This window comes from Panthera pardus, unplaced genomic scaffold, assembly GCF_024362965.1.
Source record: "Panthera pardus isolate Hobbes unplaced genomic scaffold, ASM2436296v1 HiC_scaffold_1, whole genome shotgun sequence".
NCBI lineage: Eukaryota > Metazoa > Chordata > Mammalia > Carnivora > Felidae > Panthera > Panthera pardus.
Genome location: NW_026526654.1, coordinates 14,271,972 through 14,291,500, shown reverse-complemented (window position 1 = coordinate 14,291,500; position 19,529 = coordinate 14,271,972). Strand labels below are relative to the sequence as shown.

General features: G+C 43.1%; 1 long non-coding RNA gene across 1 annotated transcript in view; it reads left to right on the top strand.

Annotated features, from left to right (window-relative positions):
* The window catches only part of LOC109264081 (uncharacterized), a 76,232-nt gene extending 57,694 nt beyond the window's left edge, over positions 1-18,538 (top strand). Inside the window, exons 2-3 of the long non-coding RNA XR_002078571.2 lie at positions 18,176-18,259; positions 18,321-18,538. This is a non-coding gene — a long non-coding RNA (uncharacterized LOC109264081). The remainder of the gene's footprint in view (positions 1-18,175; positions 18,260-18,320) is intronic.
* The last annotated feature ends 991 nt before the right edge of the window (positions 18,539-19,529 follow it).

Below are 19,529 nucleotides of genomic sequence, written 5' to 3'. Positions count from 1 at the left end.
TCGGCTAAGGAAATGTGGATGCTAGAACGAAGACCGTTTAGAGTAGTCAATCACTCCCAGAAATCATTTCCTGCTGGAAATGAGAGGAAAGTATTTTCCCACTCTTTGGTGAGCATCCCAAAATACAGATGGCCAGGGGCAATGGACGAGGGAATGCAGAAGGGCTGCCGGTATCACTCATAGAGGGTACAGCCACCCTCTGACCCGGAGCCCAGCTGCACTGGGCAGGCGGTGGCCCTCGGGCACACGTTCGTCCTGCTGTATCTCCTCGGTGCAGACCTTGCTGCAGTCCTGGCAGAGGTGACGGCAAGAGCCAGATCTTCATGGTGCTTTCCCCCCGTATCCACGTTTTACTTTGATAGTTCTGAGTTTTCCCTCCATTCCCTCTACTGTTTCATATTTATATGCCACTTTACTGTTTAAAAAAAAATGCCTATTTGTGGGGGCCCTGGGTGACTCAGTTGGTTAAGCGTCCAACTTCAGCTCAGGTCACGATCTCACGGTTCGTGGGTTCGAGCCCCGCATCAGGCTCTGTGCTGACAGCTCGGAGCCCAGGAGCTTGCTTCAGATTCTGTGTCTCCCTCTCTCTCTGCTCTTCCCCTGCTTGTGTTCTATGTCTCTCTCTCAAAAATAAATCAAATAAATAAACATTAAAAAATTTAAAAAAGCAAAAAGTGGCTATTTCATAAAATATTTCATTCAGTCAAAGAGATGTTCAGTGTAGAAAATGATGGTGTCCTTTGGAAAGAGACACAAGCTGGAGCAGAACTGACCTTGTCAGCACCGTTCGGTGACAGGTTTTATATTATCCTAAATACAAGCAGGGAGCCACGTGACATGGTCTTTGCATGGAGTGGTGTTGGAAAAGGAGTCCCACTGTTGAGCAGTAAATAAAAAGGAATTCTAATTTTTACTTTCATTTCTCAAAGAACATTAAAAGGAATTCATTTTGCAATTTTCAGCAACACTTCTCACAAACTCCTTTTCTCCATCTTCCAATTGTTTACTCATTCTCCAGACTGTGAATCACAAACAATCTAGGTTGGCAGAATCCTTTGCTGACGTCATAGATGCAATGTGTGTGTGTGTGTGTGTGTGTGTGTGCGGGCAAGTATGTGTGTATACGTACATATAAATTCCATTTCAACTTACTCTCCAAAAAGTCTATAACGAATACATTAAAAACATGCCCCAAATAACATTATTGCTTATGGGAGAGGCAAAGTCTTTGTCCTAGATATGAGTCTCCAGAGTTTAGGGAATCCAAAGGAATATATAATATGGTCAATTGAGTCAGTAGAGCTCCAAATGTGGTAAGTGTCCCCTAATGCATCTCTAGAGGACATTATGGGATATACAGAGGCAACAGGTACAGCCTCTGTAACAGAGATGTTTTTGTCTGCTGGGGCTCCCATAATTAACCATTTAAGCCACCGGGTGGCTTAAACAACCGTGATTGAACAATTGTGGCTTTAGTTAAGCAACTGTGATTTTCCCTCCAGTTCTGGAGACCGGAAGCAAGAGACCAAGGTGGGAACAGGGTCAGGTTCTGGTGTGAGATCTCCTCCTGGCTTACAGACAGCCGCTTTCTTGCTGTGTGTTCACAACGGCAGAGACTGAGATCCCAAGAGAGTTCTCTAGTGTCTCTTCTTGGAAAGGCACTAATCTCGTCGTGAGCTCTCCACACTCTGACCTCTGACCTCATCTAACCTTAATTGCTTCTCTAAGACCCCATCTCCAAATACCATCACGTTGGGGGTTAAGGCTTCATCATGAGAGTTTTGGGGAGGACACAAACTTTCAGTCCGTAACAGAGGCCATCCATCATTCTTTCTCAGTAAGGATTCCTGGCTTATGAAATATTTGGTGGGGAGTTTCCAGGTACACACAGCTTTGTTTCAGTCCCCAAACACCAAGGTGGCTACGTTGCACTGGCCACGTGATCCACGTACAGGTAGCACAAGTGCCCTTTTGGCGTCCCCTGAGGTAAAAGGTCATATTATTCTAGAAACGGCAAGAAACCCTTCAACCCCATATGTTATTTTCAGTTCGGGGCAGATGATAGGAAAAAGAGGCCTACACAGAAATTAAAAGAAAAACAAATTCAAAACAGATGTCAGGAAATACTTTGCTCCCCGGAGGAGGAAAAAAAATAGATGAGAGGAATATTTAAACAAGGCAGTTTACTGAGCTGAGAAACTGGGCTCATCATTTAAAAACCGGGACGGGGTGCAGGGCTGCGGGGGGGGGGGCACCCTGACTTTAGAACGAGAAGCGTGACCTTCCATGGCTGAAGACAAACCCAGGGTGCATCAGTCCCATTGCTCACGCTACCTGCCCCCGGGTTTCCATCTCTCCTTGGGTGTGTGAAAACGTGTGCTCAAGTTGTGTTTAGGAGACAGGAAACGCAGGTGTTAGCAGGAAACAAATCTGTCCTACAGACCTCGGTGGCGGGGCGTTATTTAGGTTGGGAGCCCCCTTCACCTGCATTTCCACTTTTGATCCCACCACACTGACAGAGCTTTCCAGATGAAGGTCTCAGAGCTGGTTTCTGAATGACTCCGGGTTTACAGATCAGAATTTCCTGAGTGAATATCGCTGGGGGAGGTCCTCACTCGGCTGCAGGTTTCACAAGCTGCAGCTTCCAGGGCGAGAGTAGCGTGGGTTGAGAAGCTAAGGGAAGCGTTGAACCAAGAAAATGGTTTCATTTTAGAAATTCGAGTGCAAGAAAGCCAAACATTTTTAAGCTCCTCAGACACATCCTCGTGGGTGCCTTCACCTCTGCATCAAACCACTCTTCAAAATGGCTCAAGACGTTAGGCTGCCTAAAAATGATGGATAAGTGGCATAAGACTTTAGAGAGGGGAGGGTTTGATAAATTCTGCACGAAATTAAGAAAGAACAAACAAACAAGACAACATAGTCGCTGATGTGACGATGTTCACAGTGTAGCGGAAAGTCAGTGGAGTTCTCGGGGACCCAGAACAGTGGGTCCTGACAGAATTTCACACGAAATGCTATCTTCTTCAGTGACGTGGTCCCAGGGCGTAGCGGGAAACTTGGCGCGTCGTAAGTGCTCTGTAACTCACATGGAAGGAATAAATATTCCATGATTTTTGTCTTTGTTCAGATTACCTCTGCTTTTCCTTCCTTTTCTTTTTTTTTCCATGCAGCACACTATTATTTGATACACCTAGCATCAGTTATAACACCTTATCTGGAAGCCTTCCAGAACAGATTCCCTGCTTCTACTCCCACCACCACGCAAGAATTTGTTGTTGTCTCTTTTGAGCTGCCATAAACCTTTGGCCATGCTGTTCTTACAGCAATTATAGTATTGCGTTGTGATGATGTGTCTATTGGTGTCACTCCGTCAAAGAAAACACCTGCTGTTGGGGATCAGAATGTGCTATTGCAGGGGCACCTGGGTGGCTCAGTCAGTTAAGCGTCCGACATCGGCTCAGGTCATGATCTCGCGGTTAATGAGTTCAAGCCCCGCGTCAGGCTCTGTGCTGATGGCTCAGAGCCTGGAACCTGTTTCAGATTCTGTGTCTCCCTCTCTCTCTGACCCTCCCCCGTTCATGCTCTGTCTCTCTCTGTCTCAAAAATAAATAAGCATTAAAAAAAAATTAAAAAAAAAAAAAAGAATGTGCTATTGCATTGTTCATCTTCAAACCTGAGCACATTTCCTAGAATAGGGTTAATAGCCAAATAAAGTTTATTGAACTGAAGTGGTCTGGGAAATGTCTTCGTTTGGGTTCACTCAAAAAGGGAGCCGGAGATAAGATCTTGGGTGTTGGGGAGTCTATTTGGAAGATGATTCCAAGAGTGAGGGCATGGGGAAGGAAAAAGCCAGTAAAGTGTGTGTCATTGAAAAGGCCAAGAAAAAGTGGTTATCACTGTGAGCAATGGGGCTCAGATCCTCTGGAGACCCACCAAGAAACAGCATCTCGTGGAATCCAGAACTCTCCTCTGAAGGAAGGCAGGTTGGGGCATTTGTCTACCCATCCCTCCAACCACCAGTAATGGTTGTCCCGGGGAACCACACCCCCAATTTCTTGGATTCCCGGACTGGGAGTGCTCTCAAGGCTTTGGGGGAAGCGTAGAGACAAAAAAAAAAAAAAAAAAAAAAAAAAAAAGCCGAGAGCCACCCAGAGCTGAATGTGGAAGGAAGCTGTCAGAAAGCGGAGAGCTGTCCATCCAGCTGCAGCTGAAGCCAGAGGTGGGCAGAGGAGGCATGGTGTGGAGCATCCTGGCATCTGCTCAACTCCCAGCAAGAGCTTGTTGAATGGACAAACCAAGGAGTGAGTGAGAGAAAAGCCTGGAGAGTGTTGTGAGTGGATGGGCAGGTTGTGTCCAGATACTATCCTGTGATGAACACAGAGGGATACATTTCCAGGATGTGTCCAGTGGTCTCTCTTCTCTCCTCCGGGCTGACATGACAGCAACCTGTAGAGGGTCACAGGGGAAGAAAACACGGAGCCCCGAGCAGATTGACAACTGCATATGCGTGTTTTACAGAAGCAGGAGAAAACAATAGAACATCTTTCCTCAAAGACCTTACAAGGGCATGCTCCCATGTGTTACATTTTCCCGGGCTTTCTAAGTTCCCATGTGCGTAACTATGAGAACCGTAGGATCACCTATGAAGTCATTGAACTAGTCTAAAATTCTGTGGCATAATCCATCTAGGATCTTTGCAAACCTTTAGGTGTTTATTTACTAATCCTAATCACACTGGTCCGCCTGGACCAGAGTTCACCTTACAGGTAGGAAATATCGAATGCAGAAATGAAAAGATTCAGGATTCATGTTTACGAGAAAAGCACATTTCCTGATGCTTAATTTTACCACCACCAACTAAATTCAACAACAATCCTGAGTCAAGCAAGCACACTGGTGCATGTAAGTCCACGTGAAGGACCTTGCTGAAAAGGGCCAATGAAAATTGGCCAGTCTGGTTTCAGATTGAAACCATCTGAAAGATGGATGGCCCCTTTGTGGCAGACTTTCGCCAGATGATTTTATTTGTAGAATACTTTTGCCCTTATATTATGTTTGACTTTGCAGTGAGAGGCAACTTGATATTTTACTTGGTAGAGGATTAACTGATTTAGAATTTAAAGATTGGGATTACACAAAAGGGTGTGAGTGATATTTAAACAAGAGAGGATCTCAATGATTTGGAATGTTTTCTAGCTGGAGATATAACGCTGCATTTTAAAAATAAAATATTATGTTTTCTACAAGAAAAAACAAGATTTGTGCACGCTGGCCATCTCCAGGTTGAATGGGAAACAAATGAAATTTTATATTCTTAGGCAAGAACACATCATATTCTGCAAGTATACACTGTACAAGAGGGACCCACTCATGCGATGGCATTGGGTCACTTTGGGCTCACTAGTGACTCAAACTTAATACTTGGGACATTAGTGAACAAGAAGACCCTGTTTATTTCCCAGGAAATAGGGAACTCAATGTATGGGGAATAGCAAGTGATTCTGGAAGTTTGTCTTTGAGGACGTCTTCACAAGCCCGCTGTATCAGAACAGCTTTATTGGTGGGAAACTTCAGTTGAATCTGATCATACCCTCAGTGGTGACCTTCTCATGGATAAACCCAAGCTGTATAAATAATGATGCACTAGGTAATAAAGACTAAAGCTGTTTAGAAAAGATAAATTCTGTTGTGTTAGAACAGAAGAGTCAATAATTTATTTGGTCTGGAATACATTCTACGTATCTGCAGAGGCCAAGTAGGGTTGACCAGGGACTTGATATTTATCCTGCTCTTAAGAGAACAAGACCATGAGAAGACGCTGGTGAAGAAGTATTGAGTTATTTAAATTCATGTGAAATCAAGACACAAAGTGCTGGAGGGTTCATTCTCCACTGAAGGCTTGGGAAGACCCATCCCAGGCACCCTTCTGGTCCTGGTCTTAAGTGGGCCAGAGAGAAAAAAAAAAACAAACTGATCATTTTAAGGAACCTAGGCTGTCAGGATTAGAAGGGGCCTCAGTATTCAAGTTTAATTGCTCATGTGGAATTTAAGACCTTCCTACAATATCCTTTTCAATGGTCTTTGGGGGTGTGCTTGAGTTTAAGCAGTATTGAAGCATCTCATACCTCCTAAGACTGTTTCTTCTGTATTGAGAGGAATGATTTCTCTGACAGTTTGCAATTCCTTGAGTATTTCCCCCTATATGCCTAGATATTCTTCAAATGTAGTCTGAGGGCATTCCAGAAATTATCTTAAATTATGCATTCCCAAAATGTATCTTAAAAGTACAGAGTATTAAATTCTCCATTAAATAAATTATGCAACTCTTAATGCAGCTGAAGACCAAATCGATCAAATTGGAGTGGGTTTGGCAGTCAGTCACATTGCACTGTTGATTTATAAAAAGCTTAATCTACCTATGCCCCCCCAATGGCTTTTTTATGCCTACTACCACTGGGACATCAATTCTCAATTGCCTCCTCATAGAAAAAGTTTTAAAAATAGAATGCTGTCTACTAGTTTGGATTCCAGCGGGCAATTTTATCACATTCTAGGGAGACCCTATGGCTTGCATATACCTCTTTCTGCTCTCCCTGGCCGGGCACACCGAGATGATATGGCTGGAATGTGGCAGGGGCCCGCGTCCTTCCTCTGCCCTGTGCTGTGTTACCTTGGTGACGAGTCATCGTCCCCACACATCTTCAGAGCTGTAGTCCTCAACATCTGGCAAATGTCCGAAGACATTTTTCGGTGCCACCACAGGGGTGGGCATGGAACTGGCATCCAGAGGGTGGAGGCCAAGGATGCTGCTAATATCTTGCAGTGCACAGGCCGGGCCCCAGCACGGTGCATTCTACAGCCCACAGCCTCAGCAGAGCAGAGTTCACAACCCCTGATGCTTATCATTTTTACCATCAACAATATCAATGACGTGCCCTCCTGTGTGCCTTGCGATACGTAAGAGTTGGATTTAGTCCTTGACCTCGGGGCATTTATGCTCTAAAACAGCTAATCCCTATCAGGGAGGTGTAGAATGTGTTGGGGGAGAGCACAAGAACGAACACGAATGTGTTTGCCCCTGTGTTTCACGCCGACACATTCAAAAGGAAGAGCTGTGACAATCTCCGCGGAGAGACGGGGTGTCAGAAAGTTCTTTTAGTTTGATTCACAGTGAAACCCAGACGAGTAACAATTGTGAATCCAAATGCAAATCTCAAGTGCTGGTCTCTATAATGTGGACTCTATTATAATTTTATAGGACTCAAGTGCCTACAGTTCGGCGCCCCCCCCCTTTTTTTTATTCACGTAACATTAATTGCAACTTCAGAGAGAGAAAGCTTCCTGTAAGGCTCCACCCCATCTTTTATTTTATTCCTTAATATGAATTTACCAATGCGGTTTCAAATTTCAGGTGGTTTGACTTCTCTCTCGCAGACCCAGCGTGATTTACATCTCAGGTAACTCCTATAACAATGAGTGCTTTCCGTGGAAGCGTTGATTATTCACTGTGGTAGATGATCCTGATGGGTTTGTGAAGGAACTTGATGTTCTCCACCTTTCCCAGCGCTACCTGTTTTTATTGCCGGGTTTTCCCTTCAAATTTAAAATTTCGAGGGAAGTGCATCGATATCTGGCCTGCCTCTTCCAAAAACTTTCCCTCCTGCCAGTCTCCGTTCCAGCCCCTCTCACTATTTTCATGCTTAGACCGAAGAAGCAGTGAATGTGGAGCTTATTTCAGGAAGTGTTAGGATTGAAGAGGTCAGGAGAACCAGGAAGAGGTAAATGTTTTGCTTTGTTTTTTCATTTTTTGTTAAGTTTATTTATTTTTTTACGAGAGAGAAAAAGAGAGTGTGTGAGTGGGGCAGGGGCAAAGAGAGAGGGGGGACACAGAATCCGAAACAGGCTCTACAGTCTGAGCTGTCAGCACAGAGCCAACATGGGGCTCGAACTCATGAACGGTGAGATCATGACCTGAGCCAAAGGCAGACGTTTAACCCACTGAGCTACCCAGGCACCCCAGGGGTGAATGATTTTAATGGTGGGAAAGATAATTATGGTGAATCATTGTCAGGAATGTTGGTAGAATTGGAGATGTTGAACAAGCAGTAAGAAGAAAGAATGGGGTGGAATCCTTCCCCGGTGAAGGGGTGGGTGGGGGGAGCCTGAGTTTTCAAGAGGGCTTCCCTTCTATCATAACAGGAATGAAAAATAAACACGGATTCAGATGCCTATAAATCAATATACTTGGTCTTCGGATGTTGAAGGAGTTCAGCTCTTTCTTAATATTTTTGTTTTCTGTCTAGGAGATGTTGAAGTTGTCTGCTGAGAGTCCAGAGCTAATTAGGGGGGAAGCATATCAAGTAACGGGGAAGAATATAAGAGACAGCCTTTGGCCTTGAAAAGCTTTCATGTCTATTGAAATTTAGCAAACAATAAAGGGACACTTGATGAAGTCAAACAAGGCTGCATTTTAAAGACTCTGTCAACGTGACAATCACAGCTCAGACTACTGGGTATGCTGACGACACAGCAGAGATTTTGGTGAACCCAAGAGTCACGTAGGGAGGTAGAGACCACAGAGCACTTCATCACTGATTGGAAATGTGTGTGTGTGTGTGTGTGTGTGTGTGTGGTGGGGAGGGGGGTGTGCTGTGAAGTTAGGGAATTTTGAAGTTCCTCCAGATCTGATCTGAGTAACTGCTCTGGCTTGGGAAAGCTGTGTGACTTATAAGTGAAGACTTCCCATTTCATAGTTGGGTCTGGACCTTAGAAGAGAGGTCCGGGTGGAAAGCAGGTCGGGGAGTTTGCATGAGAAGTCGTGGCATTAAACCAAAGCATCCCTTTAAAAGACACCAATTGGGGAAATGAGGCCAGCACAGGAGACAGAGGTACGTGGAAATTCGGGAGGGTGTAGAGATATGGAAACAAAGAGAACCAGCTGCCTCACGGTGAGCCATCGGCTGTGCTTAGCAATGTATTACTTGTTTGTTTTCTTTCTGTTAAAGAAGACACAAAAATTCGTTAAGCTGGAGGCTCCACAGAACTGAGATCAGCCCCTGATCTTTATCATTACTCATGAAAAGAGATTGATGGACATAACATTTGTATTTAAGAAAATCATTAAGCGGGGCGCCTGGGTGGCTCAGTCAGTTAAGTGTCTGACTTCAGCTCAGGTCATGATCTCTCGGTTCCTGAGTTCGTGACCCGCGTGGGGCTCTGTGCTGACAGCCCGGAGCCTGGAGCCTGCCTCGGATTCTGTGTCTCCCTCTCTCTCTGCCCTTTCCTCTCTCTCTCTCTCTCTCTCTCTCTCTCTCTCAAAAATAAATAAACATTAAAAAAATTGTTTAAAGAAAATCATGAAGCATGACTTTGCTATGTGTAAATTTAGTTCTATTCAATGACTTGTTTTTTCTCATCTTTAGAAAGCATTCAATTAAAGAAAGAAGCATATGTCTTAAATATTAAGAAGTACCTTATACATCCCGCGGTCGCCTACTGTCCCTCTCATGGTGTCAAGATTGCACAGCGAGGTAGTAACGCTCGCTCATATTTATCATGAAAGGAATGTGTCCCTCAGTCAGCTAACACAAGCAATACGTTTGGGTTGTGACTAGTTTAAAATGCAAACCTCTAAAAGCAAAGCTGCACAGGTGGGCAGCAAAATATTGGAGGGGAAAGACATGAGTTACTTTTCTTAAGAATGCACTTGGGGGGCATCTGGGTGGCTCAGTCGGTTAAGCATCCAACTTCGGCTCAGGTCACGATTTCACGGTTTGTGGGTTCAAGCCCCGCGCTGGGCTCTGTGCTGACAGCTCAGAGCCTGGAGCCTGCTTCGGATTCTGTGTCTCCCTCTCTCTGCCCCTCCCCTGCTCACGCTCTTCTCTTTGTCTCAAAAATAAATAAAAAAAACATTAAAAGAAAAAAAAAAGAATGCACTTGGAAGTCAATCCTTAGAGTCACAGGTTAGACCACATGGTGGAAATCGAGACTGAATGGTAAGTTTCATTTGTTAGACACAAATGAATGCGTATTCCAAGCAGCAATGCGCAATGTGAAGGAAGTTCCTTTTATGGTTCATTTCAGGAGACCACTCTAAAGACTGGGAAACTAAATAGCCCATTGTTTGACGTTTGCAGGAAGGACTTAGGATGAAGTAGCTCTTTTGACACTTTTGACCCTGTACATCAGGCTTTACTCAGACATACCCGTCTGCATGCGAGCAAATGCACCAGCAAAAAAGTCAGTAAACTCACTCCCCACAGTGTCTGAGTCTGGGTCCTCTGAGGTCAGGGCGCAGCCCTGTAGCCCTCCACCCCCCACCCGCATAGCACAGTGAGCAGGAGGACTGCACACTGGGGCTTCAGGTGACCCTGGAGGAACAGCCAAGAGACCACAGCCTGGATCGAGATGGGTGGGGGGGGGGGGGTGGGGGCGGGCAAGGGAAAGTGCAGTCGGCTTGGGCTGCCATCCCAGAGTATCATAGGACAGATATTTCTTTCTCATGGTTCTGGAAGCTGGGAGCCTGAGATCAGGATGTCACCATCCGGGGGGTTCTGGTAGGTCCTCTTCCAGGCTGGTAGATTGTGGTCTTCTCACCTTGGGCTCTGGTGGAGGGAGAGCTCTGGTCTCTCTTCCTCTTCTGAGAAGGGCACCTCTTCCGTCACCTCCCAAAGGCCCCACCTCCTAGTATCATCCCAAGTGGGGGAGGCTTTCAACATGTGGATCTGGGGGAGACATGAACACATGGTCCATCACAAGAAGCCAGACCAGAAGCGAGAAACAGAGCACTACTGAAGTTGGCACAGTCTATTCATATACAGTATTATTCCATTCTATTTGTTTATGTATGTATGTATGTATCTACTTGTTATTTTTGTAAACTTATTTTGGAAAGAAAGCGGCGGAAGGGCAGAGACAGATGGGAATAGAATTTTGTTCTGACAGCAGCAAGCCCAAGGAGGGGCTCCGACTCACAAACTGTGAGATCGTGATCTGAGCTGAAGTTGGATGCTTAACCGACTGAGCCACCCAGGTGCCCCAGCATTATTTCATTTTCATTTAAAAATTCTATTGTTTTGCTTTCCAGTTTTTCCTGTCTAGTTTTCTTTTCCTCCCTCCCTCCCTCTCTCTTTCTCTCTCTCCCTTCCTTCCTTGCTTCTTTCCTTCCTTCTTTCCTTCCTTCCTTCCTTCCTTCCTTCCTTCCTTCCTTCCTTCCGTCCTCTTGCATGAAACAGCATTATACTGTTCAGTTTAGCTGCTGCTGGCATTAACAATGTGCAACGATGGACTAAAATTTGCTTTGCTTTTGTTTTTCCTGAGGTTAAACTCATTAATGGCAAACGGGCCTCAGGCAGCCCTTTAGCCAACCAAAAATAGAAAATAGCCAATAGAAAATAGATAATAGAAATAGACAATAGAAAATAGAAAATAGCCAATAGAAAATAAGTTTCTATTTTTAATTTAGGGGAAAAAAGCCCTATATACAGAAAATTAATATGAATTAGACAATTATTTCCTATTAAAAAGATGAAAGTTTAAAGAATAAAAGAATACCAGCGTGTCAAATTAGAAATGAGGGTATATAATGCTTTTTAAAAAGCGTTGTTTTAGAAGTTCCATAGAACAAACCTGAGGATGTATGAGACACGGGTAATAATGGTTACTACAGCGTTCATAATTAAATTCTCCAAAATGAAAGCTTTAGTTGCATCCTTAAAAGATATGACCATCCAATATTGTAAACACTTCTCGAAAACACACACATGCATGTTTCTCTATGGACGGCCAGTGTTGGCCAAATCATAGGCCAAAAAATAGATGCTCGCCCATTTATAAAACTGAAAAACAGGCATTTAAAATCATTTAGTGTACATTTGCACAGGAAGCGTAATAAGATGCCTTGCTCTTTAGATTCTTATACGTTTGGCAGATTTCTTCGTGTGTCCTCAGTGATTGATATTGATAGGACAGCTTTTCATTGTAATATGGCAGGTTATTAAACCTTGGGGCCACCAGGCATAATTTATGTTTCCATAGTTTTCAATACTGGAATCGGAGTCGGTACTTAAGATATTCTTGGATGTGGGGAGGAGAGGAATGGCTAGCCCCCGTTCTCGTGGAAAGGCTCTATCATTTTCTTCAGTCTGGGTTAGCTTTGGATATGTGGAGCTTGATGGTACATTTTGTCTATTTCGGTATCTGACTAGATAGACCCCTTGGAAACTTCTCTCATTGCCTTGGCATTATGGAATTTCTGGAACCTGCTTCACAGAAATAGTTCGTCTTTATGCTTTCCCCCATCTCTGCTCCTCACCTATTTTATTCACTTCTGTGTCATGCTGAAAAGAAAACAACCAAAATAAAATACGATATTTGACGTTGGCAATATTGGATTCTTTAAAGAGGTAAAGCTCTTAACTATCAGTTGATGAAGCAGCCTTATTCTGTAGGTTTGTGTGAGGCTATCTCAGCATAACAAGCATAATTAATAAGCATAATTAACAAACAATGGGTAAATAACGAATGACTAAACTGAGCCCCCTGGGTACCAAAAGAGCCACATTCCTAACCGCTCCCCACCCCGGAGTCACTCTTCCCAAAGTCTTCCCATTCCAGTTAATGACAACTCCTTCTTTTCAATGGTTTAGGACTAAAACTCTGGAGTTATCTTTGATCTGCCATTTCCTGCCCACCTCCACAGCAAATCCCGTCAAGTTCACCTTCACAGTATCCAGGCCCTGCTCTCTTCTCACCACTCCATTCATACCGCACTGGTCCCGGCCGCCATTACCCCTTGTGGACATTCCACAGCCTTGCAGCTCTTGCCTTGGCTTCCACCCCTGCCCCCTAGAATACACGCTCAGTAGATGGTCCTTTAGTTACCTAAGGAGATGGACTCACTCTCTGAGACTTCTCATACTATTTCACGTAAGAGCCAGAGCCTTTGAAGTAGCCCACCTCTTTGGGGTCTGCTTCTAGAGCCTCCATATTGCTGCCCTCACCCCCTTCTCTCCCAGGTCTTGATCACTCCTCTCCAACTTCATGGGTCCTCCCTGTTCTTCTGACACAGAGGGCATGGTCTCAGCTCAGACCCTTGGCGCTGGCTATTTTTTTTTTTAACATGGAATGTTCTTCCCTCCTGTATCATTAGGGCTTACCACATCACCCCTTCCTGCTTGGTTGCCACTCAAATGTCACTTCAGTGACACCATCCCTAACACCCTACTTCAAACGTTCAGCCCTCATATAATATGCTGTATGAAACAGGGTGCTGTCGAAAAAAACCACCAGACGCCGAATAGAAGTGAGGCAAGATTTTATTCACGGCCAGGCCAAACCTGATCTCCTGATCTTAAGGAGAAAAGTGCAGAGAATGACCCCGAACAAAGGTAGCAGTGAGCTGACATGGATTTTAGCAAGTCAGAATACGTCATTATTTAGTTAACCAATTACAATTTACAGCATTTCATGGTAGCCAATTATATTGTGACATACAGACGTCAGTTTTGGCAGGAACCTATCAATTTAAAGTTCTTTGTTCTAAGAGGGTTTAAAATGACCAATCATAGTTAGACACCTAAGATACCGTGGGGCAGCGAGTTCCTGACTTTTTACATGTTGGTCTTTGCCTAGGCCAGATCTTGGTAGAAGGGATGGGGGAGCGTTTTGCAACCTAAATTATCCATTTAGCAAGCAGGCGAAGTTACAGAAGCGAGCTAGGGCGGTTAGTAATTTCTGATAACCCTAACAGGGAACTACATAAGCTTTTATCTCAATTATTTGTGAAAGGTGAGTTTAAGCCGAACTTGTACACAAGAAGCTTTCTGATATAAGTTGACCTATTACATATATACATATATGACATGTACTGCGTGTTTCTCCTGTTGTCTCTCTCCTCCACCCCCGAATCACCGATAGATACGCCGAATCACCGTAGAATGTAGATTCTATGAAGGCAGGGATCGGCACATGTTTTACTCACTGTGCCAGTTGAGACCAAAAGGGCCTGGCATGTGTATTCCCCAAATACTGGTGGAATGAATGACCGATAGCAAATATTTCTAAAATCTGCTCTCAAAAACCTTTGTAATCTTATTTTTGAGTCCCTACCGTACTGCTCCCTTTTATATTACTTCTATTCTCCTGCACCCAGAAAGCCCTGCCACCCATCTCTGCCCGATCTGCTCGGTCCAGCCACTCCCTCTCCATCAAGCTTTCTAGATCACAGCTGCTAGAAGTGTCTTACTCTCTTTCTGATGCTTCTTGACACCAGGTCATATCTTGGTTTTGGATATTTTTGTGTCTTGACTCACATGTATGTTACATTCCTCCAAAGCAAGGACATAGCTTCTCCAGCCCCTGGAACATATTGGTACTCCTAGTTGCTAAATCAACCTTTATTGGCTGGCTGGAGGAAGACATGAATAAAGGATAAAATGAATGAATGAAAAATACTTTGCTCTTGAGCAAATGGGAAGAGCATACAAAATCTGGAAAGGATTTCTTTATGGGTTTCTTAGCAATATCCCGAATACACTTGATGGATTAGGCTGCTGATACTTTTTAATCATACACATCTTGGGTGCTTTTTCATTTGATTGAACTTCTTTTGGAAGACATTTTATTGAAAACTTATATTATCAAAGCTAAGAGACACATTTTAAAGATGAAACTCCCCCTTTGTTCTTGCCTTGATAATGATTCTTTTTTTTTTCCTATTGGAAGTTGAATTTTCCATGACTTTTTGTTTTGTTATCTTTAATTATCTTCAGAGTAAGTCAGACTTAAAGAAGGGTTCTAAACAAAGCTAAAACCAGCGTCACATTGTCCTGAAAGGAGACACATTCTTTTTCATACTAATTCAGGTGCTTATTACAAATTTTATTTTTGATAATCATGCAATGACAGGAATTTATATATCCCATAATTAGACTATTCCAAAAAATGGACTAATATTTTCGCTACTGCCACAGCAAAGTTATTGATATTCAGTGAACATTAGTATGCAAATTCTAGCTGGACAAATTCTCACAGATTGGACAAAGTGAGGTGTATGAGAGTCTGTGGAAGTTTATAATGTGTTGAGTATGTGTATGAGTGTGTGTATCTTTATGGTGGGTTTACATATAAAATATCTGTTAAAACGATATAGCTATCTGGAATCCATCCATGTCAAAGAAATATAAGACGCTTTATGTACTGAAATGAGCTCTCACCTAAAACTCAGAAGACATTAGTTCTTAAATAATATTTATGTATGCAACTATTTATTAAATGTGTATGTAGTACTAAGTGCTTTCCATGCGTACTTCCTTAATCCTGTCAACACATGTGGAAGACAAGTGCCATTATCCCATTTGGCAGCTTGGGAAACAGGCACAAAGAATAAATGACATTGATGATGATACGTGTTGGAAGCGAGGCCACCGAGCTGGGAAATGCCCCCGGGACTCTAATGGCCACATTCTCAGTATCTTCGCCTGTGAACCAGGGACCGGAATAGCTGTTCTGTTATCTCACGGTTGATTTGTGGCAGAATTTTCACGCGGTTCAATAAAGGACACCAATTTGAACGCTATGGTTGCATTTTAAAGACACGAGTAGGATTACTCGCGTACATTGATACTTCCTTTCCTGGACTGTTTGCTTCTTCTTCCGGGGAAAGAACTACATATTTTTCACCATTCTGAATCTTCCCGGGATGCTCAGTTCCCACATGCATCTGTGGTAACTGCTTGCATCTATTTGACCTCAAATTTTCCTTGGTTTGTGTCTTCAGAATTGACTTAATTCCTTTAATGTCCCAGTTGACCGACCATAGAGAAACATCACCCAGTGGCCCGGTTTCCACTCTGCCCTATAGCTGTGGTACTTCCGGTTCTTTCAGATTGCGTGGCTGAGTGCATTCAGGTTAATAAATGAATGTTTTCCTCCTGTGTTCTCAGTGTTGCTGCTTTTATAAAAGGTGATGAAAATGGTTGTTGAAACTACAGGATTTGCCTCTTTGCATTTCAGGTGACGAGGACTGTGAGCAAGATTTCACTTTGATGAGCCAATAATTTTTAACTATTTTAAGTACATTCCCCAAATATGGCTTTTTTTTTTTTTTTTTTTTTTTACTATTTGAAAGTAACGGTACATACCACTGCTTTGAAGAATTCCTATTGACAAATGGATCCTTTAGATCTGTATAGAAGCTCGCCGTGTGACAGGGGGTGACTTGTTAAGGTCTATATGAAACCAAGAATGAAAAGCAGAAACTGTGTCTAACATCTGTTTGTCTATTTCTCCATTTTCCACTTAGAATTGATATCGGACTCTTTGACCTTTCAGCTCATGAGTTGTTGATAGTGTGTAGCCATTTTCTACCGTTCGATTTGTTTCATTTAGAAACCATGACTTCTTTGTTTTGGGTGCATCCACCCCGGGGCCATTCAGCACCCACCTACCACGTGCCTGACATTAAAGTGACAATTCGGGATCTTGTGCAGGATAAGGGGCTCTAACACCTGGTTTCCAGCCTCTGAGGTCTGTGTTAGCTTAATTGGTAGCTAAGTGGCTAAGACATTCTCAGGAAGAATTAACCCATGTGCAGCATTAATAGTCTTTTATCATATTCTCACAAACTATAAAGCAATAAAGCACACTAAAGTCAATCTAATCTTTTAAAAATAATTTTAGAAACAATAGAACTCACTGACCAGCTAGGTCTGAAAATTTTAAAAGAACAAAGTGTGATACCCTTCTCTTGACTTCTTTGATCCATTTTCTCGAGGCTTATATCTTTTATAAACGTGTATTGAAATGTAACTTGCTGAAGGAGTTCCAATGTCGTCGTTAGAACACGGACTTCAGTGAGTGTCCATATAAATAAGCTGCAGTGAAGACATACTTTGCATTCTGAATCATGGAATGTTACATACAGAAATAGTTCTATTTGGAACACTAATTCCTGTGGCCCATATAAATGTATGTCTTTTCTACAAAGGACCAAAAAGTGAATATTAACATATCAGACAAACATAGCCAGCAAAGTTAGCTCATTTAAATACAAAATTTAGGGGCGCCTGGGTGACTCAGTCGATTAAACGTCCGACTTTGGCTCAGGTCACGATCTCACAGTTTGTGGGTTCGAGCCCTGCGTTGGGCTCTGTGCTGACAGCTCAGAGCCTGGAGCCTGCTTTGGGTTCTGTGTCTCCCTCTCTCTCTGCCCCCTCCCCGGCTCGCACTCTGTCTCTCTCTCTCTCAAAAATAAATTAAAACATCAAAACAATTAAATACAAAATTTAAAGTCTGTTCCATGTGCTTGATGCATTTGCTTTGGAAAAATGTGTACTCTACTGTATCCAAGAGCTAGGGAAACATTTCTCAATACAAATACTAACCAGAATTCTGTAATAAGCAATGCATGAAATCAAATATAGTTTGATCAGACATAAAAATTAAAAAGAAGACTTTTTGCTTTAGATTGGAGAGGAGACACCAACCTGAATTATATCTAATTTTGAATACACATGCTTTAGCAAACATGGAACACACACGCACAACCAACGTGTATATTCACACATGCACACACATACACGTGCATGCGGGCACACACACACACAAATACACATATGCACACAGTGTACATTGACACATTAACGTGTTAGTACTAAGTTAACTCTTGATCAATAATAAATTGCAAACAGATTTTTCTTTCTCCTGAATTGCTGGTCTTTTCTTCTTCTTCTTCTTTTTTAATGTTTATTTATTTTTGAGAGAGAGAAAGAAACAGCACGAGCAGGGGAGGGGCAGAGAGAGAGAGAGAGAGAGAGAGAGCAAGACACAGACTCTGAAGCAGGCTCCAGGCTCTGAGCTGTCAGCACAGAGCCCCATGTGGGGCTCGAACTCATGAACCTTGAGATCGTGACCTGAGCTGAAGCCAGATGCTTCCCCTACTGAGCTACCCAGGCGCCCCGCTGGTATCTTCCCTGCCATAAGGCCAAGCATATGTTCAGCACATATTAGGGATGCTCAATAAATATTTGTTAACTTTGAGTTACCTGAATTGAATGAGTTCAAGATTATGTATAGACTCCCCGATTTATGGAAAGACGCTTAAATTTGCAGTAGGGGACAGGACTGAGTAAACAGTGTTTTTATTGTCAAATTCTCTTGCCATCTCCCATAGCATCCTCAACACCGACATAGACGCAGGAACAGAGGACAGAATATTGTCAGGTTGTGAAAGCGTGCCGGTCGGTGGCTGCTAAAGGTATACCTTTAAAAAACCGAAAGCAGGTGACTATTTTGAATTCCTTTGTTCCTATTCGCAGCTTGTCTGGCACAGTATCAGTTTTTCTAGGAAGTCTCCAATGCAGAAAGGAAACAATGCCTACCCTTCTGAGGCCGGAGGAACTGTTACCTTAAAGGAGAACGCATCATTTGGCCCAGCTGGGGAAAAATTACCATGAAAAGAGGACAAACCGAGGCAATTCTCAGGATTTTGTTGAGCAAATTCCCAAATGTGGCCTACATTCCCACGTAAGGACCTTTGTAGAGCCACGTTTCTCTTTCAAAGCTTTCTTTTGTATTTTTTTTCCCATTGAGGAATAAACTACAAAGTGGACTTCTGTGTTTCACTTTTTGGGTTAAACTAGCACAAGCAAAAAGCGACCAGTTTTCCTGGGGTATAACACCGTCTGCAGGGAAACAAGTCACGTGCAGCCTGTGGTATTTAAAGTGATCTTTTCCGGGCAGGATGTGGACGCATGAGGCGTGTCCTTAAGCAAGGCCTTCCAAAGCGCCAAATCTAAAGTAAATAACGTTTCGATATCTTCAGGGAGAGCACCCAGATTTCTGAAAGCTTTCTTGGGCAAGGAACAGGTCAGCAAAAATAACCAAAATCAAATGGCAAACCAGATAAGATTATCACTTAACAGAACTGCTCAGTGGTGACGGCCAATCTCTGTGGGAATGTTTGGTCAACAAGCAAGCCATAAAAGGTTCGGGGGCGCACATAGTTTATTGGTCTCATGGGAACACAATATTGATCAGGCAGGTAATTTCACCTAGTAATCTTCAAACACTAGTCAAATAGCTGGTGACTGATTTGAGGATAATTTTTAATAATTGCTTTGGTGTGAAAAGAATTCTTCATTTCATTCAGTATATAGTCCCTTGAAGAATGTGAGGAATTACGAGGTTTAAATGCTCTCTTAAAATAGAAAAGGGAGATGTTCAGGTAGGTCTTTCTTTGCCTTATGAAACTAACAACAGATGGAAAAGAAAGACAGATGTATAGCACGTTACCCCCACACACATGCCCACGTACAGATATATGAATGCAGAGTCATAGAGCCTTTCCACAACTTTGCATTTACCTTAAAAGGATGGGGAATCTTAAGCTTTTATCAGAATGTAGATTTGGCTCTATCTGGATTCTAGGTAGGACTATGCATTTTCTTGCAGATGTAGCGCTTTCCGAAAGGGGAGTCTTTTCGGAGGAAGTCTGGGACACAGGAAGAGACCAGGGCTGGTACCTT